Source organism: Apodemus sylvaticus, chromosome 17 (genome assembly GCF_947179515.1).
Source record: "Apodemus sylvaticus chromosome 17, mApoSyl1.1, whole genome shotgun sequence".
Taxonomy (NCBI): Eukaryota; Metazoa; Chordata; class Mammalia; order Rodentia; family Muridae; genus Apodemus; species Apodemus sylvaticus.
In genome coordinates, this window is record NC_067488.1 from 7,463 (window position 1) to 29,163 (window position 21,701).

At 35.8% G+C, this 21,701-nt stretch overlaps 1 pseudogene; it reads right to left on the reverse strand.

Annotated features, from left to right (window-relative positions):
- Positions 1-281: 281 nt before the first annotated feature.
- Positions 282-21,701, reverse strand: part of LOC127668081 (ubiquitin-conjugating enzyme E2 G1-like) — a 233,851-nt pseudogene continuing 212,431 nt past the window's right edge.

Consider the following 21,701-nt stretch of genomic DNA (forward strand, 5'->3'; position numbering starts at 1 on the left):
GAACATATATCATAATGAAATCCATTATTTTGAATACTAATGAAAAGGAATAGATTTTAATTGTTCTTACTAAAAAATTAGTGAGGGAATTAATGCATGCCAACTAGATCAAATTTGCTATGGCACAGTATCTAGATATTGTGCAATATCTGGCTTCTCATAACCGTATTTATCCTACATATTTCAAAATAATCCATTATACATAGATTATACAAAATAATCCATTATACATAATAAATTTTTATTTTTATGAAAATGTGGACACAAAGAGATTCATATACGTAGTAAGTTTCATGTTGAGTTTTATTAAGAGAGAATAAAAAAGGTAAAGGATAGAAGGAGCAGTTATTAGGCAAATACCTTACCGCAGCATCTACATTTGCAGGTGAGTCTCCATTAGGATCTGCCAGCATAGAAATGACACTAATCATGATGGTTTCCACAGTATGGATAGGTAACCAGCGTTCCTCTGGCTTCTCATAACCATATTTATCCTCCCCAGGCTCATGAAGAAATGAAATGCAAAACATCACCATTTTTATCAACTGTAAAATTATAGAATAAGAATTGTTTAAATTTGGTTACACATAATCTATTACAAATGCATAATCTGTTACTTATGCATATAAAACATTATTTACATGGAGATTTCCTAAATGTAATCTACTAACTTTTAAGAATGTTACAGATTAACTATATTTTACATTCTTTAAAATTACAAGTAATTGCAGACCTCCACTGCTGTCCCTGATTCAAAGGACATGCCGTCTCTTTTCTACTTCTCCAATTCTTTATTCTCAGCATTTACAGTTGTCTTTCTCAAATTCTAGTTAAGATGGTCCTCAAGGTTCAGCAAATAAAAATTTTAAAGGGGGAGGGTGATATAATAATAATAAAAATTAACAGACTCAAAGAAAGACACACATTGGAGAGATATCTCAGTGATTAGAAGCATTGGCCATGAGCTGGAGAAATGGCAGCGGCTAAGAGCACTGACTGCTCTTATAGAGGTCTTGAGTTCAATTCCCAGCAACCACATGGTGGCTCACAACCAAATGTAGTAAGATATGATGCCCTCTTCTGGTATGTCCTAAGTCTGATATAGTGTACTCACATATATAAAATAAATAAATATATCTTTAGAAACACTGGCTGCTCTCACAGAAGACCAGAGTACGATTCTGAGAACTCACATGAGAGTTCACACCCTACAGTCCCAGAGAATCTGACACCCTTTTCTGGCCTCTGTGGATACCAGGCATGCATGTGGTATACAGACATATATATATATGACATTTATATATATATATAAAAGCAAAACATCCACATACTAAAATTAATAAAATAGGGGCTAGAGAGATGTTGCAGTGGTTAATAACACTGGGGCTCTTGCAGAGGACCTAAGTTTAATTCCCAGCACCCACAAGGCAATTCACAATCATCTGTAATTCTGCTTCCAGGGGAGCCAACACCTTTCTCCAACATCCATAGGTACATGGTACACATACATATATGCAGACAGAACACTCATAAACATAAATATACACAATAACAAAAGCTTTAAAATAAATAAGTGATACTCATAATCTACTTCACAAACTCATTTTAAATGCAAGTTCCATATAGTAACAGTCAGTGGGGGTAGAAATACAGAAATATCCTCAATTTTATAGGGGATAAAGATAGACACAACTATATCTCACTTTGCACTATTTTATCCAAAAGTAAATATTCTCAAAAAATCCTACAGTGTTAATCTATAAACATATTCAAATAATTATATCAGCAATTAATAAAAGTAACTTTTCACAGTAAATGTCTTCTGTCAAAAATACTATTATTACTTGAAGAAGTTTACAAAACAAGTAGGAATAAATAAATTTTCTGAGTATAAAAAGATTTCAATCAGTAATAACATATGTATGCTTGTTTGGTTGGCTGTTGTTTTGAAAGAGTTTTAACTGTCCCTGTTAGCAATCTTCCTATCCCAACTCATGGTTAAAGAACACAGGGAGACTGAGGGAATAGGGAGAGACAGAAACAGAAAGAGGGAGGGAGGAAAGGAGGGAGGGTGGGTGTTTGTATGTCAAGGGATATAAAATTAATCAATCCAACAAGTACTTTTGGAAGCCCTACTGTAAAGCAAAATTACTCTTCACATGTAATCAAAAACTCATGTTTTTGCTGATTTATACAGAAACTTTCCTTTAACTGAGGTTTCTCTTCTTAACCCACTCCCATGGCTTGTGAAATCCAACAAAATGGAATTAACAAATAAAAAAGGAACAGTATTAAACATTGTAACATTCAGCCCAAAATGTTGTTTTTGTTTTCCACTACGTTTTACAAAATAAGGAACTGTCTTTGAAAAAATGAGATTGAATAATTGTATATAATTCCATCAGAAGGAATCTACTTAAGATCAAGATTTGGAAGATAGGAACTGAAGGGTATATGTAGCTCAGAGAAAAGAGGACTTGCCCAGAATGCATAGCCTTGGTCCCACATCCAGCATCCTATAAACCAGTCATGACAGCACATATTTATAAGTTCAACACTCAAGAGGTAAACATAAATAGAAAGATTAGTAGTTCAAGGATATCCTTAGCTGCAAGATCAAGGCCAGCCTGGAATGCATGAGACCTTGTATCAACCCCCAACCCCCAAATCATTAATGGGTCTGTTAAGATTACTCCATTGTTAAGAGTATTCGCTGTTCTTCCAGAGGACTTGAGTTTGATTCCCAGCAACTATGTGGCAGCACAACCTTATATAATTGTAGTCCTAGGATATACAAAACCCACTTTTGTGATCTTGAGGCACCAGGTACACATATACAAGGACCCACCTACATGCAGGCAAAGCACCCATACACACAGAACAAATTAATAATAATATAGTGTGGTGGCCCATGCCTTTAATCACATAATATAGGAGGTGGAAGCAGACAGATTTCTGAGTTCCATGCCAGCCAAGGGTAGATGATAAGACCTGATAGATAGATAAATAGATAAGATAGATAGATAAGATAGGTAGAATAGATAAGATAGATAGATAAGATATATAGATAAGACAGATAAGATAGATAGATAGATGATAGATAAGATAGATTAGATAGATAGATACATAGATACATAGGATAGATAAGATAGATAAGATAGATAAGATAGATAGGATAGATAGATAGGATAGATAGATGATAGATAGATAATAGATAGATAAGATGGATAGATAAGATAGATAGATAGATGATAGATAGATAAGATAGATAATAGATAGACAGATAAGATAGATAGATAGATAGATAGATAGATAGATAGATAGATAGATAGATAGATAGATAAGATAGATAGATAGATAGATAGATAGATAGATAGATAGATAGATAGATAGATAGATAGATAGATAGATAGGTAGATAGATAGGATGGGTGGATACATACATACATACATACACACATACATACATACATACATACATACATACATACATACATAAGCAAACACCACAATAATAATAATAACAATTTTAAAAGAAAATTACTTTTAAAAAGCAATCATTTGGTAGAACAGTAATGGTGAATGTTTTTTGTCCCAGTACTCAGAAGGCAGAGGCAGGAAGATCTCTAAGAGTTAGAGGCCAGTCTAGTTTACAGAGTGAGCTCCAGAACAGCCAGGACTACACAGAGAAACCCTGTCTCAAGAAACAAAAACAATTACTAGTCATTTAAATTTGAATCATTTTAGATTTAAAGCTATAGAATCTTAAAATATTTTAATTTTACACGTCACTTCAAAAATGAGAATATCTATCTCATTAATTAACAGATTAATATCTGTTGACATGAAATTTATTTTTATTGTACTATATATAGCAAATAAAATTACAATTTTTTCCATTTCTCAGTTAAGAATTAAAAATCACAATGATACACAATTACAACCACTATACATCTTCCTCAAATCAAATTGCCTATACAAATTCTTTACTTTCCCTAAATCTTCAGTGTCTAAAATGCCCCATTCTATTTTAATTAAATATTTCACTGAAGCAGAATCACACAATCAGTTTTGTTCTTTTAAATTTGTCATATTTCAATTATCATGTCTTCAAGATTCATCATTAAATGTTGGTAGAATGCATTCCAAGTTGAATGACCAAAATTAGAATCATGCCGAATCACACTTTTAAAATAAATATGTCATTTATATAGTCATCAGAAATAAACACTGATGCCATTATGGCTGTCTTATTCAAGACAAAAGTTCTTCTATACTGACACTGTTTAAATTCTAGTGATCTCTGATTTAAGCAACGTTTCCAAAAGTATGTTGAATGACAACTATGTTCTCTGTGAGATGTTAATTATTAACTCTATAGCTAGCTATACACCTAATATTTACATTTATTTTGCCAAAATGCTCTTAATTCCCCATACAATGTTTTGTCTGTTATTTTTTCCCTTTCATCTCATTGCTCTTTACAAATGGATTTATTTCTAATACTAAATCCACTTGAAAACCCTGTATGAAAGCTAGGCATGACAGTACAAATCTTTAATTCCAGCACATGACAGGCAAAAGCAGGATAATTTCTGAGTTTAATGCCAGCCTGATCTACATACATAATTTCAGGCCAGCCAATGTTACAGTGACAACCTGTCTCAAAAATAAAAGAACCAACCAACCAAACAAACAAACAAAAAAAAACTAAACCAAAATGACAAACAAGTAAAAACCAACAACAGAAGAGAGAGAGAGGTCTAAACTGACATACATCTAAGCTACACAAATTACTATTTGCTATGTAGTGTTTTTGGAAATTATTTTATTATTATTATTGTGTGTATCTATGAACACATAGGCCACAGACCATGTGCAGAGGCCAGAGCATAACTTAGTGGAATGCGATCTCTACCTCTATATGGATTCCAGGGATCAAACTCAGATTACTAGGCTTCCATGGCAAGAACTTTAACTCACTGAACAATTTTACCAGCTATCACCATAATAACTTTAACACCCAACACATTATTCATCTAGTTGAAGCATACAATCCAATTGTTTCTATATAGTACACTTCTCAGTTATACAACCAAAGCACACACATTTTTAGGAACTTTTGTCATCATTACCACCCCCACAAATTCTTTTATAATCTATATTGACCCTTCTCCCCTTCAAGCTGTCCAGCAGTCCTAAACAACCATGAATATACTCTTCAGAGTTGCATATTCTTGAAATTTCATAAGTGGAATTATTAAATGATTGCTTCCATCTGTTTGTTAATTTGAAAAAAAATATTTATTTTCCATGTATGAACATATGCCTGTGTATGGCCGTGCATGTGAAGGCAGACACTGACAGATACCAAAGGCATCTGGTTTCACTTTTTTGTTACCAAATCATACCAAACACTTTTATAAATCAAATCACGTTTCATTATATGTATATGCAGTATTTTGCTTTTACTTTCATCAACTGATAGGCACTAGTATTATGGCTAACTTTTAGCCATAACTTTTTAGCTAACATAAATAATTCTGCAATCTATAAGATTTTGGGATACACCTTTACAACTTTCTTTGTTATATAGCTAGAAGAGTACATGTTTGCATCATCACCACATACATTTTATGCAATGTTGAAGAGCAAATCTAAGATTTTGTGCATGCTAGGTAAACACTCCCAGAGTGTGGTAGTGGCTCTTGCCTGTAAGCCGACCAATTGGCAACTTAAGACACAAAGATTACCAAAAGTTCAAGGCAAAATTTAGCTACATAGTGAGGTCCATGTTGATCTGGAACTCAAGCCTGCTACTCCTCATCTCCAAACAAAGCAGAAAACTACGAAAAAAGAAAGAAAAGGGAAGGAAGGAAAGGAAGGAAGGAAGGAAGGGAAGGAAGGAAGGAAGGAAGGAAGGAAGGAAGGAAGGAAGGAAGGAAGGAAGGAAGGAAGGAAGGAAGGAAGGAAGGAAGGGAAGGAAGGAAGGAAGGAAGGAAGGAAGGAAGGAAGGAAGGAAGGAAGGAAGGAAGGAAGGAAGGAAGGAAGGAAGGAAGGAAGGAAGGAAGGAAAGTACCTAAGAACCTTTGTATTTAGAGTCAATTACAAGACCATATGCACAAAAAAACCATAAAATCACTTAGCACTTTTACTGAGATAGTTGTGAAATCTTTAGTGACAGATCATTAAACTTGCAAATGTGAAAATAAAATTAGAAAACTTACCATTTGGGGGCCAAATATCTGTAATGAATTTCATTTTAGGAGGCTGGAGGGGATAATCTTTTGGGAAAATGAGATAAGCCTTAAAAACACCACCTTCACTGAAAAAATAAAAGAAAAACCAGGTTCATGAATTTAAGTTATTCTTTATAAGTACTCAATCAGACAAATAAAAGGGTACAGATGATAAGCCAACAAAAAAGGTAGACAAAAATACTAGTTTCCTAAATACAAATACACAATTTAATAAACTACTATAAGTTCTGCTTTGCTAAACTCTCAGGTAATTAGTAAAACTAAAAGGAACACTTGGAAACAGAGGTGTCCAGATCAGATTATTGGTGATATGGTAAAAGTCTTTTCAGTATATGTCTTCAAATGAAATTCAGGAAGTTTAATCTTGTCTACATGATTCAATTTGCTGAATTTTCTATATTGGTTTCAAATAATCTTTCTTCTATGCTCTGGTCATACCCAGACCTCTTTCTCATCTTAAAGTTTAGGCATATATTTTGTGATTTCCCTTTCTGGTATCAGATTGCCATACTTCTATTTATCTCGTTTGTTCATTTCATCATATATTAAAACTTCATTAGAAGGACAGTAATAAATAAAAAACGTCTCCCAGAGAGGTTTTATACTACTAACTTTCCAGAATGGAAATGCTGCAATATTGATACTCTGTCTGTACTATCTAATGTACTACCCAGTAACACTCTGAAAATGGCTTGTGTCTTGGTTAGTTTTTATTATCTACTTGACCCTAGAACCACCTGAAAGGAGAACACTTCCATTAAAGAATTTTCTGGGTCATATTTGCCTATGATAATGTCTGTGAAAGATTGTCATGACTGATGACTGACATGGGAGGACCCAGTCCACTGTGAATAGCAATCCCTGAGCAGATGAATTATGTGAATGCTAACTGGAGACTACAGAAATTATTCAATTGTTAAGAGTACTTATTCTTGCAGAGGATATAGGTTTGATTCCCAGCACCCAAATGGCAACTCACAAGTAACTGTCCATACAGCTAGAAGAAATCAAGTCAGCCTTAGGAAGCAAAAATGACTAAATGGTGATATTCACATGGAATTCTAGCACCTGATATCTAGCTCAAGGTCATCCTGGGCTACACAGCAAGACCCAATCTCTAAAAGGTGTATATTAGACTGATAAGATGGTTCAGGAAATAAAGGCACTTGATACACAAGCCTGACCCCTGAGCTCTGTCACCAAAACCTACTTAAAGATGGATGGAAAGAACAAACTCTACAAATTTGTCACCTGGCCTCTTTATCTATGCTGTGGAGCACATACCCACATACACATTATGCACACTCACACTAATAAGTAATTTTTAAAAGATGGGGACAGATGTTTGTACACTGACATAAAAATAGAAACAGAGCTGTGGTCACAGCCAAGTGGTTAAGGCAATAGACTAGAAATCCCTTCTCCAAGCACAGGTTCCAATCCTGCTGACTATTTGCTGGTCTGTTTAAGCCCATGTGTAATGTTAACACTCAACAGAATGCTGTTCTTCATCCTTCAAGTTTGGGGGAAGTCTCTAGTCACTGTGGTTATGAGCTTGGAGGATTGTAGTGTGGGATTATGAATAGAGATATTGCTATATATGTATACTAAAAAAAAAGTGAGGGCCTGGAGAGATGGTTCAGCAGTTCGAGCACTCATTGATTGCTCTTCCAGAGGTCCTGAGTTCAATTCCACATGGTGGTTCACAACCATCTGTAATGGGATCTGATGTCCTCTGATATATGTGAAAATAGCTACAGTGCATTCATAAACATAAATTAATCTTTAAAAAGAATATAGGAAAGAAAAAATGGCAGAGATCCTATCTCAAAAGAAAAAAGCCAGGCTCTGAGTTGGAAGCCAGCCTGGTTTCCAGAGTGAGTTCCAGGACAGCCAAAGATACATAGTGAAACCCTGTCTCAAAAACAAAATCAAATGATGATGATGATGACAGCAATAATAACAATAAGAACAACACGTTACATGTAACAGTTATCAACTGTAGGATATAAGACATGGGATCCTTTTAATGTGCTTTGCACATTTCAGTACAGATTGAAATTTTAATTATAAATACTGGATTTTATTACTTTTTTCTGCTTAAAAAATGTTTGAGATTATTTAGCAGTTGAGGGAACTAGCTGATATTCCAGAAAACCAGGGTTTAATTCCCAACACACACAGAGACAAGCATCTGTAACTCTAATTCCAAGGCTATCAGCCGCCCTCTTCTGGACTCCATAGGCACTGCATGCACAGGGTAAACATTAAAGGGGACGTGGGGAGCTAGGGCGTGCTATTAATATAAAATATTTCCAAATAGTAAGGAGGTAAGCTGAGGGCTCAGAGTCTGAAAAGAAAATCACACTTGATGAAAACAGTAAGAAAAAGTTCATAAAAGATTAAATGGAAAAATGGTAAAGTGCACAATGAAGGGGATAATTTGGTGAAAAAATTAACATTTATATATGGAGAGTCTGTGTGGTTGTGCATGCTTGGCAACTCAAGGTGATTCTCATAAGTTCAAGGCCAGCCTAGTCAAATAATAAAGACCATATCAGCCTGAGAAAGATCTTTTCTCTTGATTTTAAGGCTGGGGGATTAAAAGAGGGTGGTACATAATACAAATAAAGGTCTCTAAAAAAGGAATAAAACTAGTTTCTGAGGCAATGGGAGGAGACTAGCAGAAAGACAACTAGGAACAGAGGTCCTCTAATATATAGCAAGGTACTGAAGGCTAGTCTTGGATACATGAGACCCGGCCTCCAAATAATAAGTCATCAGAAATTAGCTAGAAGTGAAAAAAATAAAATAAAGCTAGTATAAAGCATAACCATGAAAAAGGAACGATGTAAGGCTGGAGGAATGACACAGAGCACTTACTACTCTTGCAAAGGCTCAGTTCTCAGCATCTGCATGTGGCAGCTCACAGCTGCCTGGTCCTCCAATTTCAGGGATCCAGTGCCTTCTTCAGGCCTCCAGGGGCACCTGCACCCATGTGATGTTTATATTACTCATTCAGACACATGAACACAATCTTTTTAGTTTTTTTTAAAAGCTGTTTTTTTCCCATGGAGGAATGAACATAAAAGGTAGCACAGATATCAAGGATTAAAAAGAAAGTAATTAGTCTTAAAAATAAGCATTTTAAAATAAGAGTAGAAAATAAGTAGACAGACAGAATTTGAGAAAGCTAGAAATCCATAAAAGAGCCAAGAATATATGTAAAGGGGTATTAGAAAAGTCTCTACAAAATATCTGTACCTCATTTCTCCCAGGTCACTTCATTTTGGTTGATTTAATTCATTCAAAAGCTTCACAATATCTGACTGGAATTCTCATGCTAAAAAGTAGCTACTGCCCCTCTAAATTGTGTAATTAAATAAGTAATTGTCAAATTTACTTAATAGTGTTGCCCTAAAAAATTTTAAGGCAGAAGTTTTTCTAATAATTACGCTAGTTCTCAAATGTTTTTTTTAAAATGGATTCACTTATCCTCTACTTTACCTAAGGATCATCTACCTGTGCCTCTCCTACCTCACTTTACCCACTCCCCAAAAAAACCACCTTACATAAATAAATAAATAAAATAATTAATAAATTAAAAAATTAAAAAAAACCCACCTGGCTTAGTGGCAGCCAATTTGTGAGTATACAAACTTTCAATGTCAAGTTAGGACAGAGGAACTAAAAAACTCATAGGTAAAAATCACAAAGTAGACAGACAGACTGTATTTATTATTGTTCACACATAAAAAGATTTGACTATGGGGACGAAAAAAGACATTGAAGTAGCAGTGAAGTAAAAATATTTCTCCATGTAGAAAGTATTGGTAGAACAATTAACATGATGTTAAGGAATTATATAACCAACTGCTGAACATTTGAAAACCAAGGTCATATTTCTGGCACAAAACCTCCTTTTGTTATTTTTGTAAATTAAATCACAAAAGTCTTAACTGGGTATGGCACATGCCTATAATCTAGCATTGGAAAGTATGAGGCAGAAGGCCTACTGAATTTAAAGTAACCCAAACTACATATCAAGACCCCCTTTTCAATTAAAAACAAAAACAAAAAACTCTATTTTGGCGTTCAGAATCTGTCAGTGGTCCAGCACTTGCCTAAAGAGCTTGGTCCTTTCTTTCCAAATGTTATACACATAAGAAAAGTTACTTGGAGGAAGCGGTTTGGGTCAAGATAGGGTTTCGCTCTGTAGCACTGACTGTCCTAGAATTCTCTCTATAGACTAGGCTGGCCTCAAATTCAAAGATCAGCTTGTCTCTGCCTCCTCCCAAATGCTGGGATTAAAGCCATGCACCACCAAACCTGGCTAAGAAAATCTATTCTTGGCAGCACTAGAACAATTCAATATTGGATACAGATTTTAAAAACATTATGCTAGGTGAAGATGGGTAAAATAACTACATGTCTTAGGGTTTTACTACTGTGAACAGATACCACGACCAAGGCAAGTCTTATAAAAGGCAATATTTAATTGGGGTTGGCTTACAGTTTAGAGGTTAGTCCATTGTCATCAAAGCAGGAATCCAGATACTCACTGGTACAGGAGAAGCTGAGAGTTATATATCTTCATCTGAAGGCAGCTAGTAGGGCTGACTTCGAGGCAGCTAGGGTGAGGGTCTTAAGCTCACACCCACAGTGACACACCTATTCCAACAAGGCCACACCTCCTAATAGTGCCACTGCTTGGAACAAGCATATAAGCCATCACACTACATAAATACTCAGTAACTATCAATCTTTTTGTTTTGTTTTTCAAGATGTTTCTCTCTGTAACAGCCCTGGCAACTATCAGTCTTAAAGTAACACTTAAATGTACTAGGCACTGATTACACAGACTGTAAATAGTGTGGAGTGTCCTTTAGTAATTAAGTGAAGGTTAGTTATACTATCACAAAACAGCATACCATATTTTTACAGAATTTTGGCATAACACTTTCTCTGAGTTAATACCTCAGACCACTATCACTGAGATTTAAATACCACTCAAATCCATGCCAACTTATTTTCAATCAGTCTATCCTCTTCACATTATTGAAATAACTACAAGATCACTTTCTTGCACTTAAGTCAATAAGTGCTTTTTAAGAACATACTATAAAGTACTTAGAATTAACAGCCTTGTAAATGTCATTTAAGTCTGTCTGCTTTTCCTTGTCTTCTTTATCTTTTTTTTTTATTCGATATATTTTTTACTTCCATTTCAAATGATTTCCCCTTTTCTGGCTCCCCACTCCCCGAAAGTCCCATAAGCCCTCTTCCCTCCCCCTGTTCCCCCATCCACCCCTTCCTTTAAGGTTTATTTATTTTATATATGAGTACATTGCAGCTATCTTCAGACACACCAGAAAAGAGCATCAAATCCCATTAACGATGGTGGTGAACCACCATGTAGTTGCTGGGAATTGAACTCAGGACCTCTGGAAGAGCAAGCAGTCAGTGCTCTTAACTGCTGAGCCATCTCTCCAGTCCTTTATCTTTCTTTTGTAAGCACACTTCCCTAACACAGTAGTTCTTAACCTTCCTAATGTTGCAATCCTCATGTTGTGGCGACCTCCAACAATAAAATAATTTTTTGCTGCTACTTCATGACTGTAATTTTGCTTTTGTTATGAATCATAAATGTAAATATGATATGCAGGATGGTATCTGATATGACCTCTATGAAAGGGTCATTCAACCACCACAAGGGGTTGTGCCTCACAGGTTGAGAGCCACTGCCTTACCACTTGGCCTTTTCCCCAACATTTTGTGCTTCCTTACTCTTTTTCTAAGCTCCCTCCCACCCTCCACCACAGCCATGTAAACTAACCTCTTATGTGGACAGTTTAAATGGCAGGGTCTTCTCCTTCTCTCCTTCGTTGTCCTCCACTAAGAAGCTATTAAGATTTAGTTTGCCAGATCTCAGGTTTTTCTTTCAAACTCTAATAAAATTGTCCTAGTACCTATCTCCCCCAACAAGTAACATTTTAGAAAGCTTCCATTTATAAAGTCTTTCCCTGTCCTTTGTCCTGACACCTTTCTAGCTATTTTCTCAGGACCTGTCCCAGGCACACGGTCTCTTCTTCCCTAAACAAAAGTTATAGATTTCAGAAAAGCACTGGATAAAGTGGCCAGTGTCTCATTAGTACATTCAAAGTTGCCACAAACATGTCTGCTATTCACATTACAAACCAACAGCCAACACTTTTAGAAACATACAGTGAGAAATACATTTTATAACCCACAACCAGAGTTGAATAGATGGCAGATGGTTCAGCAGTTAACAGCATTGATCTGTTTGAGGAGTCAGGTGGCTCACAACCACTACAAGCACAGTTCCAACGAGATCTTACAAGTTCAACCTCTGAGAAGCAACTCCACTCACATACACATACCTACACAGAGACCTGTATATGTACTGGGTTGGCTTGATATTGCTTGTATTCTAGTGCTAATACTGGTTCCTCAAGACCAGTATTAGCATTGCTCCAAAGACCAGAGAGTCCTAAAGTAGAGTCAATTGATGCTATGTGACCTGGGCCCCAAGTTATTTCCCATTGGTAAATAAAGATGCTCACAGCCTACAGACATAGGCAGGGATTAGGATTCCAGGGCTGGTGGTCAGAGGAAAACCTTGAGAAAGGGAAAGAAGGAAGTGAATGGAGGAGAAGCTGCCACCAGTTAGATTAATCTTGAAGTAATGGCCATGTTGTATGGCCAGTTAGAGTTAAGTGCAACCCAGAAGAAACATGGCAAATTATATAATAGGACTATTGGCTGGGAAACAGAAATAATAGTATAGAGGATAGATATCTCCCCAGCTCTTAATGCTGATTAAGGTTTATTACAAATACAAAGTTTGAGTGTGTCTTTTATCCAGGAACTGAATGATCAAAGGAGGGTAGAAACTCGGGATTGGGATTTAAAATTTCTACAACATGAGCACATAATTATAGATAATAAAAATAAGCTGGGCAGTAGTTATACATGCCTCTAATTCCTGCACTCAAGAGACAAAAGCCAGCAAATTTCTGAGTTTGAGGCCAACCTGGCCTCACACACGTGCGCGGGGAGGGGGCAGTAAAATGGGGTGTTAATAAAAAGAATGAGCTGTTAACTAAAATGGTCTTACTATATGGACTTTATATGAGACAGGGTATCACTATGGAGCCCTGCTGCATGGTGCTGGGATTAAAAGTTTGCACCACATGCTCGAGTAGCTATCTTTTAAAAACCCAGAAGTGTGTGTGTTTGTTGATCAACTAATAATACTTGACACAAATGCATGTAAGGATAAAAAATTCAGTGATCCCTTAAGAGTTGAAGCTTTAAGCCTGGATTCCTAAACAATGTTCCATAAGAACTTGGTTTAGGAGAATAATTCTCATTATTTTATAGCTACACTAAGGGTAAAGGAATCCTATCATCAAAATGTTCCTCTGTATCCCCTAGAGGTACTATGCCTGGAGGGAATAAAACCAAACACTATTTTAAACACAGAAGAATAAACATGAAGAACAGACCAGAACTGTGTTAGGATCATAGACCAGGTTACTTACATAGAATGATTTGCAAAATTTATAAAGTTTACCTCAAATAACAATGTGATTGTGAGGGAGTTATCTCTAAACTGGTTTCCGGTGGCTACTGGCAGCTATGAAAGAATCCTAATGCCATGCCATGACCAGATTCACCTAAATCAACTGGCAAAACTGATGGATGCAAATATATCAATTTTAAAAGAAACATATGTTGTTTTCAAAGAAACATATGAAGCCGGGCAGTGGTGGCGCAAGCTTTTAATCCCAGCACTTGGGAGGCAGAGGCAGGCGGATTTCTGAGTTCAAGGCCAGCCTGGTCTACAGAGTGATTTCCAGGACAGCTAGGGCTACACAGAGAAACCTGTTTCAAAAAACCAAATCCAAAAACAAAAACAAAAACAAAACAAACATATGAGCAACAATGACTGCTAAAAACTATAACAAAGCATGAACCACCCTTTGTCCACTGTGTAAAACATGAACTCCCACATTGCTTTAACTTTTTCCTCTCTTTTTCCACCTTATTTTTGAGGGAGCTTCCCTCATTTCTGCCAAATGTCTACTCCAAGATAACTGGGTTAATTCTCCTATTTCTATCTCTCATCTTGCAACAGGAGTGTTGGGATCACAAACACAGGCTACTACATTACACTTTTTTTACATGGGTTCTGGGAATTGTCATCACATTTCTATAGCAAACATTTATTGAGTCATCTTCACCAGCCCTTCTTTTTATATATATCCACTTTTTGAATATATATATATATATATATATATATATATATATATATATTCAAACAGCTACTTGAGGGCTAGGGGGAAGGACTTACAAGAAGGAAGTGCAGTCCCAAAGAATTGCAGATGTAAAGATCTGTTATCATTCTCTAGCTCATTCGCCTCATTTTCAACAACTGGTAGTCAGTTAATAAGTTATTTTATGTCCTAACACTAAACTAACAAAATATAGTCTTATAAACTATACTCTGTGAAGACCAGGTTATAAAATTATTAAAATAGACCTTGAAAGTTCCCTTAAGTCATAAAACACAGATATACAGAATACATTCTATGTAAAAATCTCAGGGCCAGAGAGATGTCTCATTAGTTAAGAGTACTGGCTGTTCTTCCAGAGGCCCTAGGTTCAATTCCCAGCACCTATTGGTGGACAGGTCACAGCCATCTATAAGTACAGTTCTAGAGGTTCCCATGCCATCCACCTCCTCAGATACCAGACAAACACAGTGAATATATATGCATGCAAAACACCATACACATAGATATTAATTGACTTAATTACATTAAAAGGAACTGTTTTTAAAAAGAAAAAAATTGCAATCTTATTCTTTAATAAATAAGGCATTAAGAACAGTAAAACTGGGGCTGGAGAGGTAGCTAAGCAGTTAAGAGTACTGGCTGCTCTTCCAGGGGACCTGGGTTCAATTCCCAGAGCCCACATGGCAGCTCACACTTGTCTATAATTCCAGTTCCAGGAGATCAAACACCCTCACACAGAGCTACATGAAGTCAAAACACTAATGAACATAAAAGAAAAATAAATTATTTTTAAAAAGTGGTGTTAAAAAAATAGTAAAACTGTCATCCTTAATTATGGTGTTTCCTTTGGGGTCAAGGCATGGTAAACATAAGAAGGAAAATCATTTCCATAGGGAATTGAACCTAGGACCTCAGTACTCTTAACTACTGAGAAATTTCTCTAAATTGCATAGGACTTTTTTCTCTTTTGGCTGGAGCAATGGCTCAGAGGTTAAGAGCCTCTAAAGGATTTGAATTTGATCTTAATACTCATAGCAAACAGTTTATAATCAGGTGTTACTCCAGCTCCAGGGGATCCAACAGCTATGGCCTCCTAGTGCACCTTCATTCACATGAACATAATCTCACAGAAGCACACATAAATATATAATTAGAGATGAAATTTTCTCTTCTCCTCCAAGCTTACAAAAATTAATATCCTAAATTATAGAAGGGGTGTGTGTGTGTGTGTGTGTGTGTAAATTATTTACAGTCAGGCAATAGTAGCACATAGCACACATCTTAAATCCCAGGATTCAGGGGGCAGAACCACGCAGATCTCTGATTCTGAGGTTAATCTGGTCTACAGAGAAAGTTCCAGGACAGCCAGGGCTACACAGAAAAACCCTGTGTGTGTGGGGGGGGGGGAGGGGGGGGAGGGTTACATATAACCTCACTAGAAAAAGCTTTTCATAACATATTTATTCCAGCAGCAACATAGCTTAAATTTCTGAAGCTATCTTTTTAAAAACATGTTTTAGACATTAGAGCTTCAAGCATAACACAAAGGCTCTACACATGATCACATTGAAATGATACTCGATATAACCATTTTGCTTGCTACTTTAGAATTTTTTTCAATTTTCAAAATTAAGTTTTAATTTTAGTTGAAGGAGTGAAGATGTCAGTTCCAGTATACTTACTAAAGTGTATCTGGAGGACCAATAATAAGGTCTTCCCAACGATAGAGATCATTGTCGTCTATTAAACCTGCTGAAAAGCCTCCCACTGGATTTTTGTTGAGTTCTGTGGAAAAAGAAAATTTCAATAAAAACTTTAAAACAGTTTTTCTCCAACAGGTAAAGTATGACCATAAATAAGCTATAAACTATGAAAACTATTAAAATGCTGCTTCATAACTATAACATTTCCATACAACAAGGAAGCCATGGGTATATTAACCTATCCAGATGGAATTGTTTTGTCTTCCTACATCTACCTTGGGATTCAACCAAAGCTCTTAGCATTCTGGGTAGGTTTTATGAGAGGCAATCAAAATGCAAATAAGGCTGATTCTCACAAGAGATTTTAGTTGAAAGAAAATCAAAAGTCAAATCAAATCAGAAATGGCAAGTTTTCTATAGCCTTTAAGACTAATTCTTAAAAAAACAACCAAAAGCACTTTTACGTCAGAATTGCCGAGTGTTTTCAACTCTTACTTACATTAACATCTGTCTGATTGCCATGATGCCTTGAGGTACATTCAACTATGCAACAGGAATAGCTTTCTAAGAATAGCTGGTGCCTACAGAAATAGTGATGGTATCATAAGATTCTTCTCTTCTAAACAGTGTTCTGCCATGAAGAATAGATGATGAGGGCAGAAAATTAAGAATCGAGACAAGGAACTAGTAAGGTAGAAAAACAAAGGCCAACAAAGGATCATCAAACAACAGGTTAGGAAGAGTATAACCTTAAGAGTTTACAGAGATGGATGTAATAAAATAAGGATGTCTTTGTAATGGGCAGATCGCATGAGTTTTTCAAATAGCCTTAAGTAAGTGTAACTGACATTAGAGGTATACTATATATACCTATAGGTATATATAATAGGTATACTATATAATTTGATACTTTTAATATACTATCATCTTTGAAGGCAGGATAAGAATCATGATAGTAAGTATACACAACAATCACCAGAAAAGTTATTATTTTGTCAAGAGAGCTGAGGACTGACTGATTCAAACTGGGCAGTGAGTAAGGACAAAACATGTTTAAGAGCAGTTTAGAAAGGACTTGCCAGAAATCTAAATGAGTACATGATTCTCATACAGTACTTGCCCATCATCAAGATAAGCCATCTAATCATGAAAGCAAATATAATACAACACAGAGTACTATAAAATGCCAAACAGTGTGCTGGTAACTATGGAAGCACTAACTCCATAACTTTGAGCAATCAAAGGTGGTTTTAGTTCAACAATTACAACTTCATATAGGGCTATTAGGTCCATCTTCATTTGTCAATCTACTGGAATTTGAAATTACTTGGGAGACACACCTCTTGTGCATGTCTGAGGGTGCTTCTAAAACAGTTTAATTTGGAATGTGGTTGGAACTATTCTAAAAGGATTGTGAAACAGAATACAAGACTCATACCCACTCCCATCATTTTACTGCTGTCACATTGCAGCTATCATACCTTACCAAGCATGACGAACTAAATAATTGATGAACCATAAACAATTCTTCCTAAAGCTGTTTTGATCAATTATTTTGTCCAACTAACAATAAAGTAATTAATGTACATCACAACATGCAGACAACAACAACAAAATGATAAAAATAAAGAATTAAATTGTATTTTAACACAAAGAACTTCTTTTCTTGGATTTTGAACACAGATTTTATAAATCTAATAAGCAAAGCAAACAGATAAAATCTGTATTTTAAAATACCATTAAGATATGATTTGCATTTTAAACTTATTATGTTTATAATCATATACGTTTCACTGAATCCCAACTATGTTGCTAGCTACTAAAAAAGAATACACATACACACTTTAGTGTTGATGGGAATGGTTCCTTTGAGGTCTAGCTCAAGAACTACCCTCCTATCTTTGAAACCTTTTTAAAAATAATTTATTAAATAATCTTGACTTCTGTTAAAAATCCTATTCATTATAGTTGCAGCCTGTATTGTATTACCTAGCATTTGACTATCATGGGTTCATTGTTCCAGAAAAATATATAAGTAAGGACAATGTGAAATAGGTAACCTAAAAGTAGTACAAGGAATAGGGGTTAAAGAAGTACAAAAGAAGGGCATATAACAATCTTTAATAGCTTTAAAAAAAAAAAAAAAGGCAGGAAGAGCACCACAACTCTGAGGCCAGCCAAGTCTATATTGTGATGTCTAGTCTCAAAAGTTTAAAAAGGGGGAAGGGGGTGCAGCACAGAGGGACACATACATTTTATTCCAGAACATGGGAAGTAGAGGTGGGTTAAGTTGCAAAATGACCGTGACTAATAATGAGACCCTGCCTTGGAGGGAGAAAGGGAAAGAGAAAGACTTATAGAATATCTACAATGAAGAACTGGGCCTATACTGAACAAAGAGGCATAAATGAAACAAGACAAAATGGCAAAAACTGGAAAGTAAAGGCGTTTGTTAGCCATATTAAGTTTCAACTTCATACATGGAGCAATGATAACCCTTGGAAGAATTGGAATGTATTTGTTCTTAATACATTTTCCAAAAGTAGGGCGAGCTTGGGAGATTTAAATGTTCAAAAACCAGTTTTAGAAGTTGGATAGATAGCCGGGCGTGGTGGCGCACGCCTGTAATCCCAGCACTTGGGAGGCAGAGGCAGGTGGGTTTCTGAGTTCGAGGCCAGCCTGGTCTACAGAGTGAGTTACAGGACAGCCAGGACTACACAGAGAAACCCTGTCTCAAAAAACAAAAAACAAAAAAAAAAAAAAAAAAAAGTTGGATAGATGGCTCAGAGCTTAAAAGATGATATACCAGGGAGCTTGAGAGATGGTTCGTTATTTAAGAGCACTGACTGCTCTTCCAGATGTCCTGAGTTCAATTCCCAGCAACCATATGGTGACTCACAACCACCTATTATAGGATCCGATGCCCTCTTCTGGTATCTGAAGACAATTACATTGTACTCATATACATAAAATAAATAAATCTAAAAATAAAAGAAAAAGAAAGAAAGAAAGGAAAAGAGGAAAAGAAAAAAAGAAAAAGATGATATAGCAGTTGCAGAAAACTTGAGTTTGATTCCCAATACCCATATTAGGTGTAACTCCAGCTCTAGGGGAGACGATGCCATCTTCTGGCCTCAAATGCACAAACCCATATACAGACACAAATGTATACATAGTTAAAAAGAAAGCAGTCATTCTTTAAAAACCATGCTAGGCATGTTGGTACATACTTATAAATAACACAAACACTGAAGATACTTGATGAAGTGGTGAAATGGTTTTGAAACTAGAAAAGGTTAATGGTTGTATAATACTGTGAACATAGATATGTTTATCTACTATTATTTGTATATATGTTGTTTATTACATTTGAACATATTATATCTCATCTTAGTTCTTAAAATGACACAAATGTATTAAAATAGGAAACACAAGATGAGATACTTGTTTGAAAGGGGAAAACTTACTTAATGTTAAATTTCTACAGCACATATATGTTGTATATGTTGGGAGAGGGGCTGTCTTTGCAGAGTTATAGACTGTACTTTGGACCTTGCATACACTAGGCAAGTCTTCTACCACTGAGAGACATCCTCAGAATATATCAGGGTTTTTGCCAGAGAGGAAAGCAGGAAAACAAAGAGGCTAATATGTTTAACAGAGTAAATAGCCAACAATGATAAGTTCACTCTTCTACAGCATGGAAACACTATCTCAATTAAGGCCATTGGGTTCAAAAAAGAAAGCCAAAACCGTCTTCAGCATAAGCAGTAAAGATAACTAGAACAACACTAACAAGGTTAAGGTGGAAAAGTGCAAGTGGAAATTGTTTCTCTAAGGTTTCGATAGATAGAAAAATTACAGTAGCCATAGCCACGAGCAAATGAAATTCATGCAATCAAGTAGTTTTATTTGGTTGATTTTTCAGGTTTTTTGTTTTGTTTTGTTTTGTTTTGTTTAAGGCACGATTTTGTCTTAGTGGGCCTGAAATTTGTATGTAGACTGGCTGGCCTTACCCTTTAGCCTCTTTGCTAAGACTACAGACATATGACACTATAATGGTTGTGGTTATTGCTGCTGTTGTTTTAAATAGGATCTTCCCTTGCAGCCCAGGCTATAGAATCAGACCTCGCTCTGAGAATCAACTAATTTGGGGCAGGGGGAGAGGCATGAATCCACAAAAACTAAGAGTAAGCATAATAGTGTATACTCTCTGATTTCAGCTTTTGGAGGGTGGGAAAAGAAGATCCTGTCAGACATGTCTCTAAAAAGATGAGAGCATATGAAAAGTGAACAAACATGAATTATTAGGATCAATACAAATTCATAAAGTGTTTTTTTTAAAAACTAGGCTTATACACCAGAAAAGGTTCAGGGAAACAGTCATCTCAGTATGATGAACATTCCTAGTATCCACAATATGGTCTTCTAATACAAGCAGGGTTTTGTGAAGAAATGACAGATTCTAAGTCTGAGGCATAAGGAAAAAATATGTTAGGCTCTTCTCAATACTCAATAAAATGTGTTAGGCTCTTCTCAATACTAAATAAAACAAAAGCTATCAGTTAGAAGCCCCACTGGCTAAAAATGTTATGAGTTGAGTATTAGTATGAATAATAACCGTGAAGGATAGACAAATGTATTTCAATACATGAGTAACTAACATACACACACAAAACCAACCAGCCATGGCTGTTATAATTAGGTGCTAGTAAACCATTTTGTCATTTTGATTTGGGTCTTATCCCACAGCTGGCTTAATGCCAGCACTCAGGAGGCAGAGGCAGACAGATATCTGTGAGATCAAGGCTAGCCTGGTGTATAGAATGTGTTCCAGGACAGCCAAAGCTACAGAGAAAAAAGGATGGGAGGGAGGGATATACTTCTTCAACCATGTAAAGAATCAATCTCAGGTCAGCAGGCTTGGTAACAACATCTTTTCCACAGAGCCATCTCATCATCCAATTCTTGGCCTACTCTGTGCAAGCAATACATTATTTTGAAAACCAAAGAAAGTAGAAGAACCTTGCACTCTATTATCAAATACTGAAATAATAATTATGTTATCAAATAACATCTCTAAAAAACTCCAGCTATGCGATTGTTTATGGAGCCCCTGGGTATGGCTAAGTTGAACATGCCCAATTTTCTGAATTACTCAAACAAATTTAACTTTTCCTGATTCAAAAGACATAGCTTCTTCTTCCTCCTTTTTATCTTCCTACTTTAAGAAGCTGCAGAAATTTAAAGTTTGCCTTCTCTGGGTTTTTGGGTCTTGTTTTGCTTTTTTTCTTTTAAAGCAAGATTGTCCTCTGGCTTAAAAAATAAAAATACATTAAGCTGAAAAGTTTCAGAAATGTCACTTTATTACTTTTTCTACATTTTTAAAAATTTCTATGTAAAATGAATAAACCAAAT